This window comes from Kogia breviceps, chromosome 11 (genome assembly GCF_026419965.1).
Source record: "Kogia breviceps isolate mKogBre1 chromosome 11, mKogBre1 haplotype 1, whole genome shotgun sequence".
Classification (NCBI taxonomy): Eukaryota; Metazoa; Chordata; class Mammalia; order Artiodactyla; family Physeteridae; genus Kogia; species Kogia breviceps.
In genome coordinates, this window is record NC_081320.1 from 36368419 (window position 1) to 36394563 (window position 26145).

A 26145-nucleotide genomic window follows, 5' to 3' on the forward strand; every position below is an offset into this window, starting at 1 on the left:
TTCTCTTTGTAATAAATAAATACTTATTTTAGAGACAATACTTTGACACTGTACAAATATTCTGCTTCTTCTTAAAATACTATCCCTTAATGTTAGCATCCACCGTGGATTGTGCCTACAACAATTATTACGAAGTTGTTCTAATCGTGACCTTCTATTTTCTTCGTTCCTTCTACTTCTGCTAATTGGAATCCTTTGGAAGGGAAGAGTTGTCCCTTCTTCCCCATTTATGCACTTTATGTATATCCATATAGACTCCAGGGGATGCATATATATCTATATATCTAGATATAGTTATAGATATCTATAGATATCTATATCTAGATATCTGTATCTAGATATATATTTAGGGGTTGAAATCCAACACTATCATTATTTTGTTGCTCAAAGCAGTCTAGCTTTGGCCATTGGGAGGGTTAAAAGGTTGACTGCGTATACACTAATCCTTGAATATGCGTGCATGTGCACGCACACACACAATTTTTTTTTCCTGTATCTATGCATTCATACTGAAACCTTGAATGCCATTCCAGCACATAGGGTTATTATTATAGTCCATACCTTTTTCTTGTTTGTCAACTTCTTTCTCTGACAGGGAGAAGCCTGGCTTTCATTATCTGCAATATATTTTCTTGGTTTGACCTTATTATACATGTAGTTTCAGAGCTGCTAACACATACCCCTGTGAAAGCAAAACAAGAAATTACCAACTAGAGTACAGTATTTGTATAGTATTCTTTTTGTCTACTGCCTTATGGTGTCCAGTGAGAACCCACTTCCAGAGTGACTTAGGTCATCCCATTCCTTCCCACCCCCTGCAGTTTGGTTATGTGATTCATTCGCAGTACAGTCATCCTCATTTATCACAGTCTGCATTCCTCCTTGCAGTCTCCCCACCTCCTGGTGATGGTTTTTATAATTTTACATGCAGTCAAATTGCCTCTGTGGTTTACAGTTCTAAGAGTTTTGACAAATTCAGAGTTGTTTGTCGACCAGCACAGTTTCTTACATAACGGTTCCATCACCTCACAGATTCCCTTATCTTGATTCTTGGTGGTCAATAATTTCTCCACCCCCCACCCCCTGGCATTTATTTATTTTCTGTCCATATAATTTTACCTTTTCCAGAGTTTCATGCGAGTGGGATCATACATTATGTGGCCTTTGAGGCTTCTTTCACTGACCAAAAGACATTTAAGATTCATGCATGATATTGGGTGAATCAATAGTTTGTTCCTTGAATTGGCTTGGTATGGGTATACTATAGAGGTGTATCATTTTTCCAGTTAAAAGACCTAGGGGTTGTTTCCAGCGTGGGGTGATTATGAATAAAATTCTATAAACATTCACATACAGGCTTTTATGTAAAACTAAGTTTTCATTCTTCTTTGATAAATACCAAGGAGTGGATTTGCTGGCTTACATGGTATGTGCATGTTTATAAGAAACTAGCAAACTGTTTTCCAAAGTGGCTGTTCCCACTAACGACATACGAGTGTTCCAGTTGCTCCAAATCTGTGTCATTGGTCATTATAGTTCCATAATGGCTACAAATAAAGAAGAACTGATGGGGACATTGGAGGTGATGGAGAGATAGCCCTGGCAGCTATCAAACTGTGTGCCCTGTTGAAGGGGAGGATGGGGAGGGGCGACATTGGTGAAAGTCCTAGGTCTGTGACATGGGGTGAAACTCTACCCATCCATGTAAAACACCAATGAGTGGAGAGAGAAGAAAAGCTAAAGCCTTAACAAAATGGACGTTTCTTCATGTTTTATTGGACACTGTGACCCTTTGAAAGGTACATTATCAGCACTCTTTTTAAACAGCCTTTTTGAAGTTTGCTAACTTATGATGACAAGGTTCACCTTCCCCTTCTCTGATTAATGTTCTGAGGTCTCCTCTTCGCTTCATATTACCAGACTCCTCTCACACAGCGATTCTCAGACAGGGCCTTAGATAGTTTTGTATGAAAGGAAGTCTAAATCTGATGTATTCAGGGGCTGGGGTACGGGCTTCCCAACCTCTGACTGGTGAACACTCCCCTCCTTTCTTCCTGCCATGCAGTCTTTGTTTTTTTAATATTCTTTGTTTTTTAGAGCAGTTTTAGGTTCAGAACAAAATTGAGTGGAGAGTACAGAGAGTAACCCTGTACCTCCTGCCCCCACAGATGCACAGCCTGCCACTATTAATAGCCTGCACCACAGGGTACATGTGTCACAATGGGTGACTTGACATTAACACAGCATAATCATTCACCCAAAGTCCGCGGTTTACATCAGGGTGCACTCTTAGCGTTGTTGTCCCTGCAGGGTTTATAAACTACAAAGCCTTTCTGTCTCATTCTGTGCTCTCATTCTCCACAACAACGACATGCAGGGAGACAGGATGGAGATGGGATGGGGTGGGGGTGGAAATTTTGTCTCCAAATGCCCTCCTTCCTTCATCCGATTTATCCAAGTTTGGCTTAGTGGAAATTCATTCTAAATCTGGCAGATGGTTAAATAATAATATTACTAGTTTCCAGTGCTGTTAAAATGTTGTGTGACTCTGTGTGTGTGTTTGTGTGTGTGTGTATTATGTAGAGCTTAACCTGGAAAATACTTTATTCTTTAATCTTTTCCAGAGAAGATCTGTTGCAGAAATGATTTCATGAAAATTCATTTAATGATGCTCTATTAATATGACTAATATATCAAGTCAACATAATTTTCCCTAATTAGTACGAAAGTAAATAAAAACAAACTACTTCCACATAATGAAAAATATTTTAACCAAATGTTGATGGACTTGTTCTCAGTTAAGTATATATTTTGAAACAGTTCTAAAGCTACTAAAGACTAAAAAGATAAAATAAATCATATTATCCCATAATGCATCATTGATCAAAGAAAAAACACCCACTAAGAGTTTAATTCATTAGGAAAGTCTCAGCATTTATAATTGCAGTCTGTTCTTTCTACTTCACTTAATGGCACCATTCCTTCCCTCCTTCCCTTCTTGGCATTTCTCTTCACACTGGAGGAGGAGGAGGACATAATTGTGCCCATACCAAGCCTGATTCTTCTTCTGCATCGTGATTCTGGGAGCAGCAATTAGGTGCATAATTACCTGCGGTAACCGTGAAAATTTTCTTCAGAGCTGTCAGTCATTCCTTAAACTACTCTCGCAAGTGCTTTTCCCTTTTTGGAAGTACTGTCATTCGAAACACATTATTCCCCCCCATCCAAGCTCTCCATTCTCTGTAACAACTTCTAGGGTGCTTGTGAAGCTTTAGAGGGCAAGTCTCGTCTCAGAAATCATACTACTCGGAAGCTCGAAGCAGATTAGGTTATTTTACAGTCCTTGCTACAGGACAGAAAGTGAGTATTGAGTAGGTAATTCTCCTAATTTGAAAACAGAGAAACAGGTACGGAAAGAGACTGAGTGACTTATTAATAATCTCTGACATTTGGTTAGCACTTTTAGTTTACGCATTATGTTGTATCACATGACCTGATGCTCAGAGCAAAACTTCTGAGAGGTAGGCAGAGCACGTAATTCTTTTACAAATGAAGACACTGAGCCTCAAAGACAAGAGTCACTTACCTAGGATGGCACAAGTAGAAACTGGTGTCACTGAAACTTGAACACAGGTGCTTTGATTCCCAAGCCACAGAGCCTTTACTTGTCACACCACAATGCCTCTTTCTAACTTGAACACAGCGAGGAGCAGTGCAGCCATCTTGACACTGCCAACCAAAACTTGACTCAGGGTACACTATGCAGATGCCTTGAAATCTAAGGAAAAAAAATACTGTTTTCTTGAAAAAAGAATCCATGTATCATTTTCAATGAAAAGAATGCATGTATCATGCATGTATCATTTTCAATGGTGTTCTATTAGTCCTAAAGCACTTATAAATAACTCATATATGAATAACCCTATAATTGCCATAATTATAAACACATGTACAAATGATAGTAGATTGAGGCAACAAGCTACCAGAAAGTATGTTTGGATTAAAAGAGTTCGGATGGGAATGTACATTATGCAACTCTCAGAATGCATATTAAAGGACAATCTTGGTTAAAATATTAATACAAAATGGGTTTTAAAATCCTGATTTCCTGGGGCTTCCCTGGTCGTGCAGTGGCTGACAGTCTGTCTGCCAATGCAGGGGACAAGGGTTCGAGCCCTGGTCTGGGAAGATCCCACATGCCGCGGAGCAGCTGGGCCCATGAGCCACAACTACTGAGCCTGCACGTCTGGAGCCTGTGCTTCTCAACAACATAGGCCGCGACAGTGAGAGGCCCACGCACCGCGATGAAGAGTGGCCCCCGCTCGCCGCAACTAGAGGAAGCCCGCGCACAGAAAAGAAGACCCAGTGCGGCCATAAATAAATAAATAAAATTTAAAAACAAAAATCCTGATTTCCTGTAACAAATTTTCTAAATCTCGTTTAAAAATTTAAAACATGATTTTTTTTTCAGCTCTCATAAACATTTTTTTCTACCATAGAAAATTGGTTTTGCCCTTGGGAAACCAATGTTCTGTTAGTTAGCTTCCTTTTAAACATGATTTGATGATTAGAAGGTTCAGTCCTCTAGCCTACCATGCCCCCTAATGACTCAGCAGACATCCCGCAAGGAAAACCAGCCACACATCAGGGGTATTTACAGATTCCGGTTGGTCACACTGGCCTACATGTCAGGTGCTCCGCTGGTTTCCCTTCCCCTACGAGAGTCCCACTGCTGATGCTACCCTAATCTTCAGCCTTGGCCTAGACCTGACAAATGCTCCCAGAGAAGTACACAGTTGGCCATCTCAGCTCATCTAGGAAGGGCTCCCCTGTCTCTGTAATTTTAGTTCTTTGCTTCCATTAAAAAGAGATTTTTAAAAATTTATGTATGTTTTTAAGCTGTTTCAGTGGAAGTAATGGCTTTCTGCCATCTGCTATGTCCTATCTGGTAGCAGAACTGAAAAATTTTTACTGGCTACTAGAAAAACGTTAAGCGCCTCAGTCTGACAACCAAGACTTCACAATCTGATCTCAACCTACATTTTTGGAACTATACACCAATCTCTCAGATCCTGAAATTCTCTGGTTCCCACCATGTTCACTGAACAACCCTCTTATCTTTCTGGCTTTATGATTTTTTTGCTCACCTCATCCTAGCTTTTTGGATATCCCTCCTCTTTCTATATATCAATACTTACTAGTCTGTGACGCATTCCCAGACTAGCCTGGAGTGATATCTTGCTTAGTCTGTTTGAAGTCCTAATTGTTCCGTTAATTTTCTAGTGAATTATTTGCCTCTTCTTGTGATACCTCATATTTTGATTTCTCTTTGACTATTTAATTCTTCAGGCTATTACTGCTCTTTTTTTCTCAACTCAACTATAAAGTTTCTAAATGTCAACAACGATGCTCAATTCAGATCTCTATTCCTTATAGTGCCCAGCACACAGAAGAGTCATCCCTAAAAAGTATCAAATCAAATACTGACCTATTTTCATTATCTACATTTTAATCTGAATGACTTTCTAAAGCAAGGCTGCTAGGGGCAGGTATGTTTGTCTAAGAGCCACCAGTTTCACAGAACCACATCTCCAGAATCTAGATGTCACCCTTCTCACCATCTTATAGAGTTTTTCGTTCTTGTTTTTAATCATACCCCATTTCTGCCTTTGCTCTGTTCTCTAATTCTTAGGTGACAGTGAGAGAGTCTCTTCCCATTGTGATTTCTCTTCAGCTATGGACCTGTCCTGCAGTAGGTATGTACAAAGCCTGCAGTACAATCATCACGCAGAACGACGAATTATTCCCTCAGCCCTTAGTATTTGTTGTCTCATGCCTGAAAACCTGGAAATACAAGAATCACTTTTCCTCACTAGGGAAGATGAGGAGAGAGAAGGCTAGAAGGAACCCAGGAATCCTCAACACTGGATTACGGGAGTGGACGTACAGGAATCTATAGGAAACCCAGGTAATGAGAAGCCAGAACTAGTGTTACTGTGTATGTGTGTGTCTCATATGTAAATAGTCACAGCATCAAGGAATATCACTATTGTATTTTTAAAAAGACTTTGTGGGGAAAAAAAAAAGAAAAGAAAATCTTACTATGGTTGTTTAAAAGACCTAGTACAGATGGTTCACCAATTATCTTTTATGTCAAATTATTACACAATACACTATCTCCTCTGCATACCAATAAATACATATCTTAGCAATTACTATATGCTATATTAGATTATAACAATATATTTGTTCACCATGTGCATTGTCTTAAAAATGTGTTCTTTGTACGGATCTCCTTCCTGGGCTGACATATAGATCACAGCATACTGATACCATATACTTTAGTGACCCATTAAACTGGTAAGAGTGACATTTAAAGAAAAAGTATGTATTCTGTTATTACCGGTTTAACGTATAAATCATGACTTTTATCGTGGATGGCATCACTCGTACAAAAGGGTTTTATATTAGGACATACCCATTCAGTTATATCACATAACTAGTGAAAAGGCTTTAAGCCTAAATATGCAATTACATTATTAACAACAAAAAAAATACAGAAAAAATATGAACTAACAAGAGAGCCTATTGTTTAAAACTAAAGGACCCCACCCCCTGCCAAAAAGCAACAGACTATTATATAATCAGATTGATTTTTGGGAAGAAACTGGTCATACGTTGTACAGTCCTTACTCTTCCAAGTCAGTTGCCAGGAGGCAGAAGGTATTCCATGCTGGAAGTCTTGGAGGAGCAGGTTGCCTAGGTGGTGCTCCAACACTGTCTCACTGGGTGGACAAACCTATTGTATTCTGAGGTTCAGTATCAGGGACCATCTGCTAACAGATGCAAGCTTCACCCTCTACTCCAGCCTTTGTCAGTATAAAGGGAGTATTTTGGTTCTCTACCTGCTAACTCTTTTGCTTTATCGTTTGGTTCAGAACTTCAATGGAGAAGAGGGTTGCTCTTTATTTGACTTTCTCAAAGGCTCCAGTATGCTCAGTAAAGTTTCAACTCATGCTGGGATGGAAGGAAAGGAACAGTGCCGACTAAATGTGGCATAATGTGACAAATATGACATAATGCTTGTTCAGTGGTATCCTTTGTTTTCATGGTTTGAGATAGAGAAAACTAATTAAGTGGCTGAATTTGGACAGGAATCCAGGTCTCTTAACTCTCCATCAAGCAAATAGTCTGCTTTTTTCTCATATACAATACTATTTAGACAACAGAGAAAAAAGATTTTTCCTAAGCCACAGAGACTTAAGTTTGGCAATACACCAAAATCATGATCTGATGTTAGATCTCAAAGCTGGAAGTAAAGTTTTTGGTTTTTGGCTCTTTAGTTTTTGAAATGGCAAGTTACCTTTATAGGTCGGGACAGTATCCAACTTCCCTTTTTTAACTTGTCTCTCCAAAGGCCGAGCTACTGCCACACGCTGCACTTTACAAGAATTAAGATGCCATTTGTAGGTAGTACCAAGATCAATCTCCCCCTGCTTTGGTTTATATTCTTCTGGTGCATGGCGAGGCTGTTTGACTATTTCACAAGGACGAGAATCCGACCTGAAACATATAAATTTGAAACATAGCTTCACAGGTTCTTTTATTTCTAAGTATTTCAATGCAGTATTAAAATTTTCCAGACTTTTTTTTTTACTTGAAAAGTCTAAGAAGTTATTAAAATGGTGATGGTCGATAAGCTACTTGAAAGAGATTATTGAATTCCTTTATGTCCTATCCAGTGACTAAATATAAGAAAAATAAATGTCAAAAATCCTAGTTTTCGAAACATCTTTACAGTGGATCCTCAGTTAACTGGATCTTACATAAATACAATCTTCAAATCATTGAATTTTTTCCTAACCCGGAAGGAAATCTCAGGTTAAAGATTTAATGAATCTGAAAAAAATTTTAACTCTATCGCCTGGGTCCACTTTGTCAAAATCCTTATTCATCCTATTAAGGACTATAATAAACGATTTGGGCATGCTCTCTTCTTGTTGAAGTCATGCTGTCTTTCTGCTCACCATTAAGTAATCAATTGAAGAAACAATTTACGTCTAAACTCTGGCCTTTAGACATAAATCATATTCATAGTATTGAGGTCTTATCCACCTTCAGATCCCCAGAAGCCCTTGCCAGGGATAGGAGTCATATGGTACCCTAGCCACCCTGGACATTATATAACATTATGTGGCAGAGGTAGTACTGCAGACACTGAGGTTGTCTGGTGGGGTGGTGAGACCACAGACTCAGACTGATCAGACTACCTGGGTCCAAATCCTGGCTCTGTCATTCACCAGATTTATGATGTGGGATAACTTACCCTGTCTATGCTCCATGCTCCAGTTTCCTTAGATATCAAATAGGACAATAATACCATCTACCTCATCGGGTTGTTGGAAGGACTGACACATGCACACATGTACAGCATACGCATGAGTGTTTAGTACACAGTAAGGATGATATGTTAGCTCTACAAATGACTACAAGTCTTCAAAATTGCTTTTTTTCTTTGGGACACTATGGATTGTTTCACTCATTGCATCATTCATTTAAACCATCTTGTATTAATCAATATTTTCTGTTTATGTCCATAAGCTCCAAAAACCAAAACTCACTGAATCCCTTCTCTAGTCACGATATAACCTCTCAGACTTGTTAACTCCGTTTCCTCACCCCTATCAACCCACTTCAACCTGGTTGCCAGCACTGTCACTTCTCTAACACAGCTTGAAGGTGCACCGTGACTTCTATGTGATTAAATCATCAGGCGTTTTTAGTCCTCATCTTACTTAACCTCTCAAGTTGTAACTGACGTTATTGCCCACTCCCTCTATTTCTGAGAAGTTCTCTCTCCCTGCCTTCCTCACTATTTCTTCTTGGTCTCCTATGCAGCTTCGCCTTCCTATAGTCAGTCAGAAAGTTGGGCAGTTCCTCGACACTGGGCTACCCACTCTCCCCTTCTCACCCAATGTTCCCTCGTGAGGACAACGCCCCTACTCCCACAGCTGTAATTACTAACTATGTGGAAACACCTCTCACTCGTACGTCTCTACTCAGACCTCCTCTCTTAGCTCCGTACCAGTCTTTACAGTGGCCTGTTGGATATTCAGTGGCACCTCAAAACTTAGTATACCCCTAATCAAACTATTTTCCCCCAACAAATCTGGGCCTATTGGCTTGTTCCCTATTTTAGCGACTGGCATCACCGTCTCTTCAGTTGCACTCAGAAACCTAGGACTAACCCTTCACGCCTCACCTCCCTCCTATATTTCGTTCATCATCAGCTCCTGTCAATTCTGCCTCTTAAATATCTCTTAAATCCGCTTTTCTCTCTCTCATCACCATTCCAAGCTTTCATAATAGCTCATTCAAATCAATTCAATACCTTCCTAAACTCATTTACTAGTTCTCTCTCCAATCTTTTCTTACATTGCACCCAAAATCATCCTTTCACACATAAATTTGATCAGGTCATTCTTGCCCTCATCTCCCTAGCCTCTTCCTCACCTCTCTTTCGTACCCCCCTCAACAAACAAACACACAAACAAAAAACAAGAAAGAAAAGAAAGCTTCAGTGGCTTCTTATTGCTCTAAGGATATAGAAAAAACTGAACACGGCCTCTTTTACTAGCTTCAAATCACACCGTGCTTCCTCTTCCTTTCTCTGCTCCTGCTGGCCTTCTCTGACAATTTCCTTCTTTCCATGCTCCTTCCTGCTACATGCTGCTCTCTCCTTGGAAGGCACTTTCTTACAGTCTTAATCCAGTTAATTGCTTTACAGCCTTCAGATTTTAGCTCATTTTTCTCATTTCCCTGATAAAGTCAAGCCTCTTTATTCTGGATCCGAAGTTACCTTGCGCCTATCCTTCACAGATTTGATCACTGTTGCAATTTCATACTTATTTTGAGTGTTTTTGACTGACACCTTCACGAGACTGCAACGTCTGTGAGCACAGACATCATGACTGTTTTGCTCACCACTGTATTCCAGGTGCCTAGCATAGCACCTGACAGTTAACGAATGCTTATGAAATATTATTTAGTGGATAAATCCCATATCTCTGCTTCTCAAGACATCTGAGTTGTTCTTTGCTCTTCCCAAATACCAGCTAGAGAGGAATAGGCTAAAATGCAATCAGGAAGTGGAGAGGACAGAGAAAGCTTAGAAGTCTTACTTTCTCTAGTAAGATTAGTTAGGAGTTAGAAAGTTTACCTCCAAACCCAAAGCTACTTTCTATGGAGAAGTAGTAAAGGGTAAATGCACTCTCAGTCATCTGATATATCCTAAAACACTTGACATGTCTGGAATCATACTTTCAGGGCAGACTTCCGGCCAACTCTGGCGATGTTCTACTGTGCGACAGCTGTAATGCTATAAAGGATCAAAAGTCCTGTACAAGTCCAGACATCTGCTCTTTACACAGTCTCTTCCTATATTATAGAAAAGTATAGAACAGAATGACACACGATTCTTTGTTGGTACAGATGAATCAGATGCTTTCTGCTGCCTAGTCAACGTGGTCACCATGAGGGAGTCAAGCAAGACTTCCAAACCCCTTGAATATGGCTCTTGGAAATACTGCTAGTTCCCTAGTCAAACTACGAAGAAAAGATCTAATGTTTTAGTAAGTGGAAAGATGATGATTTAAGAAATGGAAGTTTTACTTTTGTTGGCATATTTGAACCTTTTGGGAGTTGGGACATTTCTTTTTTTATTTTATTTTTTTAAATTATTACAGGCTACTTGAACAAGGCAACTGAGAAAGCACAGAATGGAAAAGCAACTGCCTTTGACAGAAAGATGTGGCAGGTTAAACTTTCTTGATTTTAACACTCCGAGTTGGTTAAATGCAAAATCTTTATTCAATAAATATGAACAGTGTGAAATTTATTTCAAATTTCCATTATGAATCATTAAGGCATCAAGAAAGAAAGGAATAAAGGTGAAGAGAAAAGAGCAACCATTCCCATTTGCTCTGTCTCAACCAACTGCTCAATTCCTTCATCTCATTTACTATAATGTGTCGTTATCTTGTTTACCTGATTTTTGTTGTGGGACTATCATTCCCACAAGACTATAAACATAGTGGGAAAGCCCTTCTTTCTGTTCCCTGTCATACCCAGTGAACAGTCCAATACCTGCCCATTGCATTGTGTCTGTAGCAACAGAATCACCAGCAGTGCTGGTTAAAAATGCATATTCCTGGGATCCACTTCATTATCTACTGACTATTTTAGGTGGAGCTGTGGAATCTGCAATTTTAACCTTTCTAGATGATTCCAAATCACACCAAAGTATGAGGACTATGGAAAATCTTCACATCTCTGGAAGAGCCGCAAACCTACAAAAGTAACTGGAATCACCAAAGCACTGCAAGAGTTGCCTGAAATGTTAAAGGTATAAGTACTGGAGTAAAAGTTTGAAGGTCTCCACTTTTGCTAGGTAAGTAAAATAAACTCTATCTGAAATGAAAAGAAAATAGATAGCACTAAAAATTAAAGTTGCTACAGAGCATTTCAAAAACCCTAAATTATAGAAAGCTGATGTATGAGTTCCTGGAAAGCAAGAACCTCTCTTTATTGATATTTTTATACTTACCGCCTAAGACTGTATCTTGAATATAGTGTACACATTAAGAAAATAGAGAAAAGAACTGAACGGACAAAGATCAAAAGAGCTGAGTCCAAACGAAAAGTTTAGGCTTAAAAGGACTTTTTTGTCTTTCACACACTGAATAGTGAGTGCCTACTGTGGGCAATGATGCCCATTCCATGTGGGCAATGATGTCGCCTATGCAAACATAAATAACTTATCATAGTTTAACTCACATGAGCAATTGTATATACACATTGCAGAGAAAAACGATGTTCTGAGATAGATGGCTGTTTTGACTGACACAGTGAAAGAAATAGACATTTGAAAAGATTTAGTTACATAGTATGAAAAAAAAAGATTCAAACAGCAAGATGAAAAAGTAGCAGATGCAGGTCAAAATTTCCCTGAAGGGGTCTCTTGACAATCTTGATCCTCCTAAAGAGAGGCAATGTATTGAAATATTAATGATTTTGTTCTCCCAGTTTTTTTCCCCTCCTTTATTTCAAGCAGGTAGTCAGGACCCTGATATTTCCTTCTTGCAGGACTTTTGGAAGGGCCGAGGATATAAGCTGCCTGAAGTCAACACGTTCTCCTGTCTTTTAAAAAACAATTCATGAAGAGATAAAATCAGATGTCCTTCTGAAAATAAGGTCCTAAGAGGAAACAGATGGTCCTGGACTGCAAAAGAGGGAAGAGGGGACGATTCCCCAGAGAGAGGAAGGAGGTAGAAGATGAGGGGGAGGGAGTTCTTAGAAGAGCAGGGGTCTTTGCCCCATTCTATCAGTGTTCCAGGAGGTGGCCGGATATCAAGAGTTGGCTAGGTGGAAGCCTACAACAGTGGCTCCCAGCTTTGCCAAGATTCTTGTACCTCATACGTAAACTTCAAAGCAGCAGGGGCACCACTCTTGAAGGGATTCTGCGAACTTCAGCAAGAGACATTTCAGGGGGAAGCATTACCAATGTCTAAAGCCCAGAGAAGACTCCTCTTGCATTGGCAATGCCTCTGCTCCCTGGATCATTTTACTGCTTGGAGAAAAGGGAGCCTCCAACATAATGAAGACTGAAATTTCCCGACAGCTGGATGGGAAAGGAACTTAGGTTGGATAGAAATTAATTTAAAGATTAGAAAAAAAATTAAACAATTTTCTTGCACATCAGGGTTTTCAGATACGAATCAAATCCTCAAAGGTCGACTTATCTTTAAATCTAAATCCAATTAGTAATTTAAAACATTTTCCATGAAACTACGGGGAAACTGCTTTCCATCACCATGTGAAGTGTTTTTCCTTTGGAGGGGATTACAGTACGACAGGATTGACATATTCATAATAGTTATTTAGCAAATAGTCGTCTAATCTCTGGGTCAGCAAGGAAGCTGAGGAAGGAGATGACTGCTTACAGGTTAGGGAGAACTCACTGACCAATTCTGGGTTTCAGGAGACTACCTACTACATTTTCAGTCCGTCAGATCCCAAAGGAAAGCAGTTTGGATGGGACTGGGAAAGGGAATATGGTCAGGCCGGGATGGAAAGCTACGAACAGAAGAAAGTGTAACACGGGTCGAAAACCCATAGACTTGCACACCGTTCTACTCTCCTTCCGTTTCCTTTTATTTATTTTTTTTAAATTTTGTGGGCATAGGGGCTTCCCTAGTGGCGCAGCGGTTGAGAACCTGCTGGCCAATGCAAGGGACACGGGTTCGAGCCCTGGTCTCGGAATATCCCACATGCCGCGGAGCAACTAGGCCCGAGAGCCACAACTACTGAGCCTGAGCGTCTAGAGCCCATGCTCCGCAACAAAAGAGGCCGCGATAGTGAGTGGTCCCCGCTTGCCGCAACTACAGAAAGCCCTCGCACAGAAACGAAGACCCAACACAGACAAAAATAAATAAATTTAAAAAGAAATTTTGTGGGCATACACTGTCCCCGTCGGATCAGGTCTCCACACTTGGCAGCCTGACATCCAGCCGCTGCTACACAGGTGTATATTATCCGCCTGGCGCCATAGCATTTCAGTTTGCGCCCCTGGATAGGACCCGACAAAGCAGAACTGCTTAACCCAAGGTAGCTGGCGGGTGAGCAGCGAGCATCTGCGGACCCGGGGATAAGTGGGACGTCGCTGGGCCCCGCGTCCTCCAACATGGCGGGGCGGCCACTCTGAGGGTTCCGTTCCCCGAGACCCCAGCTCGCTTCCAAGCCCCGGCGGTCGCCACACCGGCCGTTTCTTACCCGGAGGTACAAATCTGACACAGACTCCAGGTCCTCATGCTCCTGGCTCCCGGGGTCAGCTCCATAGCTCCTCCGCACGCGCAGCTCCTGCAACTCCACCGCACTGACCTCAGCCCAGTCAATCGGCGGGGAGGGGCGGGTTTAACGGACGCACGGCCTACTTCCGGCGGCGCCAGAGACGCGGACGGGTCAAAGGTCGTGCGTCCTCAGCCCCGCACCTGACGCGCGTGCGTTTGGTGGACGCGGAGGTCTGGGAGCCTGCGAAGTGCGTGGTGTGGCCGGGCGCTGGGGTCCAAGGGGGACTGGCTGGTCGGCGGAAGCCGGTAAGTGCGGGCCCGCAGGCGTCCGGGCATCATCTTCCGCCTACTCCAGGCAGTGGCGGTCTCGGGTCGCCGCGGCGGAAGGGCGGGGACTGGGCTAGGGGCGAGCCCGGGCTGGGAGCGGCTGCCGTCCGAACGTAGTGTCCAGACCGGGTCGTCCGTTTCTCAGTGCGGACCCGGGATCCTCAAAGAAAAAGAGAGTGAGGATAAAGGGAATGTAGAGTTGAGGGTTTGTTTTTCCTTTGTTTCCCCAGTGTGGAAAGGAATGGAAGATGTTCAGTGCACCTGCACGTGACCCCAAAATTTAGTCGGGAAGCTGGGTGTTTCACCTCCAGTGAAAGCAAGTGGGAGTGATAGGAAAGGCTTGGAAAAAGATCGAGCAGGGGAAGAGAGAGATGTCGGCATCTTCTCTCCCTCCTGCATAAGACCCTTCCAGTATGTAATCGCTGACCTGGAGAAATAATGCTCGAGTACAGAGTACGGGGCAGAGTTCCAGGTGTCACTGTGCACCCAACCCCCACGAGCTTTGTGATTCATCGCAAACGGCCGATCCGGGAGGATGAGTAAACTCCGCAAGTACAGTCGTGGTAGAGTATTTGTTGAAGTGCTCAAATTGGACTTGAGCCTGGGTGGGTCTGTCCCTTCAGGAAGCAGCCGTTGGGCTCTTACTTTAAGGGACTCGAGAAGTCTTGTCAGCTCCCAGCAGTAGAAACTTTGATCTTTTAACGCCCCGATCTTCAGCCATTTGTAATACGTGTTTAATTAATAGTCACAGGACATAAGTGACCGTGGTGCTCAATAGTTTGGATAAGATGATTCCACTCCAGAAAAACACGGCTAGCATCAGGAATACCTGTGTTTTGGCTCATGTTGACCATGGTAAGAATCTGTTCCAAATGGCTTATTTTCATTAATTAAGTGCTGCGTCTCCGCATGTGTCAGTGGAGTGATGTTCTGGGCAGATGAGAGTGATGCTTGCTAAGCTGCAAGTCTTATTTCCTTTAAAAGTGTGCTGTGGGAGGAACACAGCTAAGTAATGATTGTTATTCTTCTATGTAGTATATTTTGTTGTCGTTTAAACGAAAAGTTGAGTTTTTAAGTATTTGTATTTTTAAGTATTTTGAAATGGCTTTGTAATATAACACGTCTGTAGCCTTGACATAATAACCTCAGAACCTGTGTTACATGATTCTGCTTAACTCGTGCGATGTTTTTTGTTTTTGTTTTTTTGTGGTACGGGGGTCTCTCAATGTTCTGGCCTCTCCCGTTGCGGAGCACAGGCTCCGGACGCACAGACGCACAAGCTCACGGACCATGGCTCATGGGCCCAGCCGCTCCGCGGCATGTGGGATCTTCCCAGACTGGGGCACGAACCCATGTCCCCTGCATCTGCAGGCGAATTCTCAACCACTGCGCCACAGGGGAAGCCCTGTGAGATGTTTTATATTTTGATTGGTACAGTGGTTTGTCTTATCACTTAAGACTGTGCATTTTACTCTGTGTAAATTATGCCTCAATTAAAAATATTTTTCGGTCCTTAAAAAAAAATGTTGCTTGACGGATTTTAAAGTGAGGTTGATCCGCAGGGTTGGCAGTACAGATTACAGCACTGTGGAGTGCTGGAATTTGTGTCCTTCCAGATGATGTTTTGTTCAAAGTTCTAATTAACATGCCCGTTGTATCTCACTTCACTTAGTATAGGTAAATAGGAAATATTTACTAAACCAGTTCTATGGTTAGATGTTAAGTTTGTTGATACAATCTACCCACCATACCCTTTAAAAAAAGAAATCGATTTAAATTTATATTGTTACTTTAGCAGGAAAAACTACTGTGGCTGACTGTCTTATATCTAGCAATGGAATCATCTGCAGTCGCCTGGCAGGCAAGGTATGTTCTATTTGATATATACCTGCATTTCAGTAAGTATTAGCAAATCTACAATGTGATGAGTCCTTCGTTGTGTTCTTAAAGATCGAAAAAGTATGAAGTATAGTTCATGCATCTAAGAAACTGCCAGTTCGTTTAGCAAGATAAAATAGATTGTTGAGAAAAAGTTATGTCTAGATTGCTTTATGTTACTTTATATTAATATTTTATAAGTGCAAGAATGAGTTTTTGCAACCAATCATTTGATAACCTGGCGTGATTGTGGAAAATTTCACAGGTGGAAGAGATGCTTCACAGTGGGGAATAATGTGGATAAAATGCATAAAGGCTAATTTGTGGATTGTGCTTCATTTGAGTGGAACGTTTGCCTATACTGAGAGAGAAAAAGGTGCAGGTAGAAAAAATGTATCAGATTACAAAGACCTTGAAGGCTAACCTAAGTACCAGAGAAGGCTTCTGAAGCCTGAGGGTCATGATGAAGATCATTTTTTAGGAAGTGAAATGATAGAGACCTTTGTTTTTAACTGTGAACTGAAAGAAATTGGAATAATTTATTTGCAGTAGAAAGGTAGAGATGTTCCTCCTTCAGTGAATTTACAGTATACTCATCTGGATTTATCAGGTGACTGGTAACATAGAGAAGAGGAGATAGAGAAGCAAAACTGAATTTAAAAAGTTAGACCTAAGATACTGAAGGAAGACTTGGGGATTTGAGGCACGTTGGGTGAGGAACTGGCCCAAGAAACTGTCTATGGAAGGCTGAAAAACCTGGGTTGAATGAAATAATAAGGTGCTTTTATTTTTCCCAGTTGACAACTGAGAAAAAGTACAATAACTCTAAAGTGAGTAGATGAAAAGAAATAATAAACCATAAATTAATGAAGTAGAAAAGATCAATGACACCTCAATTTGTTCTTCACAATGATTAATACATCTAACAAATACGATACAGTGATGGTGGACACGTCATAATACATTTAAAGAGTGAATCATAATGTAAGCTATGGACTTTAATTAATAATAGTGTATGTGGGCTTCTCTGGTGGCGCAGTGGTTGAGAATCCACCTGCCGATGCAGGGGACACTGGTTCACGCCCTGGTCCGGGAAGATTCCACATGCCGCGGAGCGGCTGGATCCGTGAGCCATGGCGGCTGAGCCTGAGTGTCCGGAGCCTGTGCTCTGCAATGGGAGAGGCCACAACAGTGAGAGGTCCACGTACTGCAAAAAATAATAATAATAATAATAATAATAATAGTGTATGGATATTGGTTCATACATTGTAACATATACCACACTATACACTAATATAAGATGTAACTAATAGGGGGAACTGTGTGTGGGAGTGGATGCTTGGGAACCTCTTTACTTTCCAGTCAATTTTTCTTTTTTTTTTTTTTTTTTGTGGTACGCGGGCCGCTCACTGTTGTGGCCTCTCCCGTTGCAGAGCACGGGCTCCGGACGCACAGGCTCACGGGCCACGGCTCACGGGCCCAGCCGCTCTGCGGCATGTGGGATCTTCCCACACCAGCTCACGCACCCGTGGCTCCTGCATCAGCAGGCAGATTATCAAGAGCTGCGCCACCAGGGAAGCCCGTCCGATGTTTACTGAACATCTGCTAATTTCGAGGTATTTTGCTAGCTATGTCAGAAGGTAGAGATTTATACACAGGGCACCAGCCCACTATATAGAGAGCTGATTTGGGGGTTGAGGCAGCACAACATGAGCCAGGGAAAAAGTAGACTCTGAGGGTTGAGAGAGCTGGAGGGTCGGGAAGCTAGTAATGGGTTAAGAAAAGGGCTTTATAAGAGTGTTAGAGATGACCCCTGAAGGGTGATTCAAGATGGCAGATGGGGACACACATTTCAAGTGGGAATAGTGTCAGCAAGGGGAGAATGAAATGTATGTGACCAAAGCACGGGACATGAGAGGGGGACAGGGATGCATGGTGCTTAGCTTCTCACAGGCATTGCTTTCATACCACAGCATTGCCTCCTGCTAAGCCCGCGCTTGGTTTCAGACTCCTTCTTAGTTCACGCAGCCAGAGCAAAGTGATAGGATTGGGAGTGTGAAATAAAACCGATATACCCTCCTGAAGGTGAGGGAGTAGGAGAGAAAAGTGAAGAGGTAGGCTGGGCTGTATCTTAAAGAGCCCTTCGTGCCAGCTAGGCACTAGGATATGGGTTAAGTGCTCCAGCTCTGGAGTTAGACAACCTGAGTTCAAAACTCCATTTCCAGTTACTTGGCCTTTTTGAGCTTCAGTCTGCAGCCTCTGTGTAGTGGAATAAAAACCAAACGCGCCTTATCGCATTGTGAGGATTAAATGATGATAATGAGAAGCCCTTGGCAGGTGCGTGCTTTACCATGAAGATGATCATTGGCATTTATGATTAGGTAATAGGGTGCCATAGGGAGAAGAGAATAAACCAGGGTTGTTGTAATCAAATAGTACATTAGTAAGAATGGTCCGGTGGAAGTGTTTTGGATGGATTGAAAGGCAGAAAAGACGTTAGGTGGCTATTGCCATTGGTATAATAGTTGAAGTGAAGTAGTTACGGGAACTGAAAGGAGAGGCAGTGGATCACTTTGTAAGTGAAGGCAACTGAGACTGAGTTTTGTATACAAATCTGGTGACTAACCCTACCCTATGAGTCTGTGTAATGATGCTGCTCACATTTTGAGGACATGAAGTTTGACAAAAGTATGTTTTTTTGCTTTGTGAGTTAAATCATGCGGCAAGTCAGTGGCATGTGTGTGTACAGCAAATTCCTTTCAAATTTACTATTAAAAAGTATGTTAAGATAATACTATCCTAGAAAACCTGTGATTCATTTATTCATTCAACAGATAATTCATTGAACGTTTCTTATATGCCAAGACTTGTTCTGGTCCTAGGGATACAGTTGTGAATAAAGCAAAGTCCCCGCTTTCTTGACACTTTCATTTGGGGGGATATATGCTCGCCGTACTTAGAATGTTCCACTCCATTGGAAGCAGGAAAGTGACGCTCTAGGGTTATACACTGATACGTAATATTTACATGGCAAGCACTTAATACGGTACTAAAGGTTCAAATGGGTACTAGAGTATCGTAAGAATTTCTTTTTATCATTAGAGTAGATTCCTGGGTTTATGTGTGAACATAGATACTAGGTAGCCTTGGTCACTGCAGTGTAGCTGATGCCCTCCATTGACTTGCAAACAGTAGGAGATATGGGTAAATTTCGTGAATGTCTTTGCCAAATGGGTATTTTCTTCCCACAGTTTAACTGGCAAAAGCCAGCTGAGGCCATACATGGCGAAATATGGCAAAAGATAATGTTCCATTGCCTTGTGGTGATGTTTTACCCAGTATATCATTCAGAGGACAAAGTGATTGCTGTGCTATCTTTTTGTCATGCTGAGCTATCAAGAGTTTAAGTTTATAGGCCTGGACACAGTTATGGATATCTGATGACTGATGCAATCATTACAATAAACTTGATCAAATTCTTTGTCGGACAGATTTGAGTAACTGTAAAAGTTGTTTGTCAGTTTTTTGTGTTTTTTTTTTTTTTGTGGTACGCAGGCCTCTCACTGTTGTGGCCTCTCCCATTGTGGAGCACGGGCTCCAGACGCACAGGCTTATGGGCCCAGCCGCTCCGCGGCATGTGGAATCTTCCCACACCAGCTCACGCACCCGTGGCCCCTGCATCAGCAGGCAAATTATCAAGAGCTGCGCCACCAGGGAAGCCCGTCCGATGTTTACTGAACATCTGCTAATTTCGAGGTATTTTGCTAGCTATGTCAGAAGGTAGAGATTTATACACAGGGCACCAGCCCACTATATAGAGAGCTGATTTGGGGGTTGAGGCAGCACAACATGAGCCAGGGAAAAAGTAGACTCTGAGGGTTGAGAGAGCTGGAGGGTCGGGAAGCTAGTAATGGGTTAAGAAAAGGGCTTTATAAGAGTGTTAGAGATGACCCCTGAAGGGTGATTCAAGATGGCAGATGGGGACACACATTTCAAGTGGGAATAGTGTCAGCAAGGGGAGAATGAAATGTATGTGACCAAAGCACGGGACATGAGAGGGGGACAGGGATGCATGGTGCTTAGCTTCTCACAGGCATTGCTTTCATACCACAGCATTGCCTCCTGCTAAGCCCGCGCTTGGTTTCAGACTCCTTCTTAGTTCACGCAGCCAGAGCAAAGTGATAGGATTGGGAGTGTGAAATAAAACCGATATACCCTCCTGAAGGTGAGGGAGTAGGAGAGAAAAGTGAAGAGGTAGGCTGGGCTGTATCTTAAAGAGCCCTTCGTGCCAGCTAGGCACTAGGATATGGGTTAAGTGCTCCAGCTCTGGAGTTAGACAACCTGAGTTCAAAACTCCATTTCCAGTTACTTGGCCTTTTTGAGCTTCAGTCTGCAGCCTCTGTGTAGTGGAATAAAAACCAAACGCGCCTTATCGCATTGTGAGGATTAAATGATGATAATGAGAAGCCCTTGGCAGGTGCGTGCTTTACCATGAAGATGATCATTGGCATTTATGATTAGGTAATAGGGTGCCATAGGGAGAAGAGAATAAACCAGGGTTGTTGTAATCAAATAGTACATTAGTAAGAATGGTCCGGTGGAAGTGTTTTGGATGGATTGAAAGGCAGAAAAGACGTTAGGTGGCTATTGCCATTGGTATAATAGTTGAAGTGAAGTAGTTACGGGAACTGAAAGGAGAGGCAGTGGATCACTTTGTAAGTGAAGGCAACTGAGACTGAGTTTTGTATACAAATCTGGTGACTAACCCTACCCTATGAGTCTGTGTAATGATGCTGCTCACATTTTGAGGACATGAAGTTTGACAAAAGTATGTTTTTTTGCTTTGTGAGTTAAATCATGCGGCAAGTCAGTGGCATGTGTGTGTACAGCAAATTCCTTTCAAATTTACTATTAAAAAGTATGTTAAGATAATACTATCCAGAAAACCTGTGATTCATTTATTCATTCAACAGATAATTCATTGAACGTTTCTTATATGCCAAGACTTGTTCTGGTCCTAGGGATACAGTTGTGAATAAAGCAAAGTCCCTGCTTCCTTGACACTTGCATTTGGGGGGGATATATGCTCGCTGTACTTAGAATGTTCCACTCCATTGCAAGCAGGAAAGTGGCCCTCTAGGGTTATACGCTGTTACGTAATATTTACATGGCAAGCACTTAATACGGTACTAAAGGTTCAAATGGGTACTAGAGTATCGTAAGAATTTCTTTTTATCTTTAGAATAGATTCCCGGCTTTATATTTGAACATAGATACTAGGTAGCCTTGGTCACTGCAGTGCAGCTGATGCCTTCCATTGGCTTGCAAACAGTAGGAGATATGGGTAAATTTCATGAATGTGTTTGCCAAATGGGTATTTTCTTCTGACAGTTTAACTGGCAAAAGCCAGCAATGGCTATATGTGGGGAAGTATGGCAAAAGATAATGTTCCATTGCCTTGTGGTGATGTTTTACCTGCACCTCCACCTGCTTTCCTGTCAGCTACCTCAATTCCATAAACAGCAACGAGGAGGGTCCTGCTACAGGTTTGTGGCTTGTCTCACAAAGCCATGGTCAGGCAGAATATTCTATTTGAATTCGGTTGTTCAGGTTGCAAAAAAGCCTTACACTACTGGTACTTCTTGAACGGAATCCAAAAATTGGTGTCAGATCATTTCTGTCCTTTCCATTGCTTGTGGTAGGAGATAAGGTAAATGCGGATTAACCACCTGGGAGGTTCTTAACATCTGGAGAAAGAGTATTCCTTTCATGTCAGGAGATACCGTTATAGAGATAAATAATATTAAATTTCATATAGCATTTTAATACACGATGGACTTTCTGGAGTTACTTGTTAAGGCAGCAGAGGAGAGCGTTTTGAGTACTCATGGGTGAGCAGAGCCATTGGATAGAGCAGTGGCCTTTGAGTGAGGGTGATTTTGCCCTCACCCTTCCCCCAGCACGTTTGACAATGGCTGGAGACATTTTCCTTGGTCACATCTGGTCGGGGCGGTGCTGCAGGCATCTAGTGGGTAGAGGCCAGGATGGTACCACATATCGTACAAGGCACAGGACAGCCTTTCCCCACCACCCCAAAAGAATGAGCTGGCCCAAAATGTCAATAGTGTGCTATGGAGAAACCTTGGATAGAGGCTGAGGACTGAAGAGAGGCTGAGGTTGTCCGATGTACTCTCATGTCAGGTAGTCAGTCACATTTGCCAGACTGTTGTGTGGCCCTGCCCCTTTCCCAGAATCTGTAGCAGGCACGTTGATGCCAATGCTTGTCATGTCCTTGGGGTGCGAAACCCTTGGGGGCTCCTGAAAGTCCTAAACACAGGAAGGAGTGATTTAGGAGGGTGACGTGGGAGCAGAGAACTTTAGGAAGAACAACATTGTCCTCATGTGTTTGGGAAATGTGCCAGATGGAAAAGAGATGAGGTGTGCCCTGGGGTGTCCCATTCCAAAAGGCAGACTGGGACTGATGCGTGCCAGGGAGTCAGATTTTGAATTTGATATAGACTGCTGTAGCAACGAGCAATGCCTTGATCTGTCTAGAGAGTGCTGTGTTGTCTGTCACTGCAGAGTTCGTGTATAGGCTGATGCCCACTGATTGGTGATATGATAGAGGGTGGCTGATATAAAGGATGCTCTTAAGATATTGTGATTCTACCCTACTTTTACGATTCTTTCCCAGGATTCGGAGCTCCTCGTTCGTGAGCTGCAGAGCTCCTTGGATGTCTGCTCTGACATGTTTCATCCATTGACATGTGCCACTCGTTTTTTAGGTACAAAACAAAGAATGGCTTTGCACAAAGCCCGAAGGGATACTCTGAAAGAATGATGGGAAAGGAATAATGCATAGGTATGTATTTGCATTTACTTTCTCCAAATATTTGAGACAGGGTAGCTGGTCAGTGGCTGCTTTCTCGTGCTCGAGCCCTTACAATGTGATCACCTCAGAATGTTACAGGGATTGGAGCCTGTCGGAGCCTGTCTCTGCCCATGGCCCCTAGTTTCTTCTTGTCATGGCTGTAGATACTGTGTAAGACCCTTGTCTTTTCCTCCTGCTCACAGCAGACATTGAGTAACATCTAGCTGTTACTTACATGCGTATTTCACAGTATAGTACTTTAGAAATGAGAAAGGTTTACTTATTGTGGAAACCAGTGTCGGCACCTGGCAGTGTTAGTGTCACTTGGTATTGTGTTTCCCACAGCTGCCATCGTAACTGTCATTGCCTGGTGACTCCCTAGGGTTTGAAAAGAATTCTTCCTTGGATCTTAGGTGATAGTGGTACATTCCTTCATTCATTTATTCGTTCAGGAACTTTTCTCAGCACCATGTATGTGCCATTTACTTTTCACATGTACAGTGAACGACACAGACAAAATTCCTGCCCCAGTGAACTGTATATTGTGATGTAATTGGCTTACGGTGAGGCCTGACCATTGGTAGTATTTTAAAATCTCTCCAGATGATTCTAATGTACAGCTAGGTTTGAGAATCACAGTTATAAATGAAGCACTTTGGGAATGGCAAAGGCACTACAGAAATAAAAAGTGGCTATTGGTATTCCTTCACTATTCCTGCATTTTTCCTGACTGCATCAGGACTGTTGTGCAAGTGCTGATCATTTTCTTTTCAGCCCTTTTCGCTGTTTGCCTAGACCCTTTATCCCTGTTTCTAACTTAACACCCTACCTCCTTCTTGTCTTTCAACCTGCCATCCATCATCAGTTTGGGATTTATCCTAAACTTGGTCGGAAGCCATTGCAGGGTATAAACAGAGAAGTGGTGTTAGCAGAGATGCCTTTTTCAGACACCATACTGGCTACTGTAATAGAATGCAAAGCAGGGGACGGGAGTAGATTTGGGAAGACTCATTAGGAGACTGGCTTTGTGCACAGTGGTGGCCTTGGAGAATGGAGTAAAGGAGGCGGGTTAGAGTCATAATTGGAAGGTTACTCATGGCTTGGAGGTGAATAGGAGTTAGTGATAAATTGGTTATGGGGAATATGGATTAAGGATGTATAATTGGGTAAATGGAGGTGCTACTTAGTGCAATGGGAAAAATATTCTGCCCACATATTGGCCTGATAAACACCTTCTCACCCTTTAGACCTTGAATCAGAGATTCTTTCTTGTGTTATTATATTTTATTTTATTTCATTTTTTTTTGGTCTTTGATGCCAGCTTGCAGGATCTTAGTTCCCCAACCACGGAGTGAACCCAGGCCGCCTGAACTGGAGGCACAGGGTCGTAACCACTGGACCACTGGGGAATTCCCAGCAGAGTTTTTTTTATTTCTTTTTTTTAAATATAAGTTTTAATTACTTGATGAATTAATTTTTGGTTGCGTTGGGTCTTCGTTGCCACGCGTGTGCTTTCTTTAGCTGTAGCGAGCAGGGGCTACTTCTCGTTGCGGTGCACGGGCTTCTCACTTCAGTGGCTTCTCATGTTGCGGAGCACGGGCTCTATGCACGCAGACTTCAGTAGTTGTGGTGCATGGGCTCAGTAGTGGTGGCTCGCAGGCTTAGTTGCTCCGCGGCATGTGGGATTTTCCCGGACCAGGAAGCAAACCCATGTCGTCAGCATTGGCAGGCGGATTGATTTTTTGTTTTTAAACATCTTTGTTGGAGTATAATTGCTTTACAGTGGTGTGTTAGTTTCTGCTGTGTAACAGAGTGAATCAGCTATATGCATACCTGTATACCCATATCCCCTCCCTCTTGCATTTCCCTCCCACCCTCCTGATCCCACCCCTCTAGGTGGTCGCAAGGCACTGAGCTGAACTCCCTGTGCTATGCAGCTGCTTCCCACTAGCTAGCTATTTTACATTTGGTATTGTATATATGTCAATGCTACTCTCTTATTTCGTCCCAGCTTACCTTTCCCCCTCCCCGTGTCCTCAAGTTCATTTTCTATCTGCGTCTTTATTCTTGCCCTGCCTGTAGGTTCATGAGAACCTTTTTATAAAATAGATTCCATATATATGTGGTAGCGTATGGTATTGGTTTTTTTCTTTCTGACTTACTTCACTCTGTATGACAAACTGTAGATATATCCACCCCACCTCACTACAAATAGGTCAGTTTCATTTCTTTTATGGCTGAGTAATATTCTTTTGTATGTATGTGCCACATCTTCGTTATCTATTCGTTGGTAGATGGACACTTAGGTGGTTTCCATGTCTTGGCTATTGTAAGTAGTGCTGGCAGGCGGATTGTGACCCACTGAGCCACCAGGGAAGTCCCCAGAGACTATTTCTTAAGGGAGGCCCTCCTCAAGCCCCATCAGTCTCTTCCCTGCTGACAGAGACTCCCACGGAGTTACTGGAGCCCACTTGCGTTTGTCCATACCCTCGGTAGAGGACGTGGCAGTGACCAGGTGTCGGAGGAGAACCGGGAGCCGCTGCTGCTGCAAAGAAAATCAGAAGTGATCAGTCACTTCTGCTGTGCACAGTCTCCTGCCAGCATCTCCCTCTCTCAAGTCTCTCCCAGTTTCTGGCTGAAGACCTTTAATCTACTTGACAACCCAAACACAGCCTTTGCCCATCACCTCTAGGAGTCCCTAGAGAAGGGACACTGGCTGCAAGAGCAATTCCTAGAGCCTACGGCTGCAGCCGATGAGGAAGTCTCTTGACCGTTTCCAGGGAAAACGGTAGAGCCCGAGAGTCATCGCTCATGATCCTCTCCATCTCTCCCTTCCACAACAGAGAAAACATTTCTTGCAGCCTGTCACTTCTGAGGCTTTCATGCAAATGCCTGTCAAGGCTTGAAGAGAATACTCTAATCTAACTTGGTTAAGAACCCCTCCCACGTTGGGCTCCGCTCCTGGGCCCCATTTATACTGCCTGTCTCAGCCACACTGAACTCTAGCCCTCGGATACTTGTATCTAGAGTAGAACAAGGCCGAATACTGAGGCAGAGTGATCCGGAGACTCAGAACCGGGTTCTGGGTACCAAGTCTCGGCTCACATCAACCCAGCCTCCTGGGACACCATCTCCTCAGCCCTCCAGTCTCACTAGCACTTCCTCACCCCCCTTGGTTCTTCCGGCCTTCCCACGAAGAGGGCACCACCCTCTCCCCTAGTA

The 26145-nt window shown here is 42.7% G+C and overlaps 2 long non-coding RNA genes and 1 pseudogene across 3 annotated transcripts; 2 read left to right on the forward strand and 1 right to left on the reverse strand.

The window, feature by feature from the left end:
- Positions 1-13943, reverse strand: part of LOC131765451 (serine/threonine-protein kinase MARK2 pseudogene) — a 36074-nt pseudogene extending 22131 nt beyond the window's left edge.
- Positions 10549-11386, forward strand: LOC131765455 (uncharacterized). Its single transcript, XR_010835467.1, has 3 exons — positions 10549-10631; positions 10746-10816; positions 11281-11386. It is a non-coding gene; the product is annotated as an uncharacterized lncRNA (long non-coding RNA).
- An 86-nt stretch (positions 13944-14029) lies between the features above and the next one.
- Positions 14030-25080, forward strand: LOC136792071 (uncharacterized). 2 transcript variants are annotated; one of them, XR_010835237.1, is made up of 5 exons: positions 14030-14153; positions 14920-15029; positions 15970-16040; positions 22838-22914; positions 24245-25080. It is a non-coding gene; the product is annotated as an uncharacterized lncRNA (long non-coding RNA). The 2 variants fall into 2 exon arrangements; XR_010835238.1 differs by having other exon boundaries at positions 15973-16040.
- The last annotated feature ends 1065 nt before the right edge of the window (positions 25081-26145 follow it).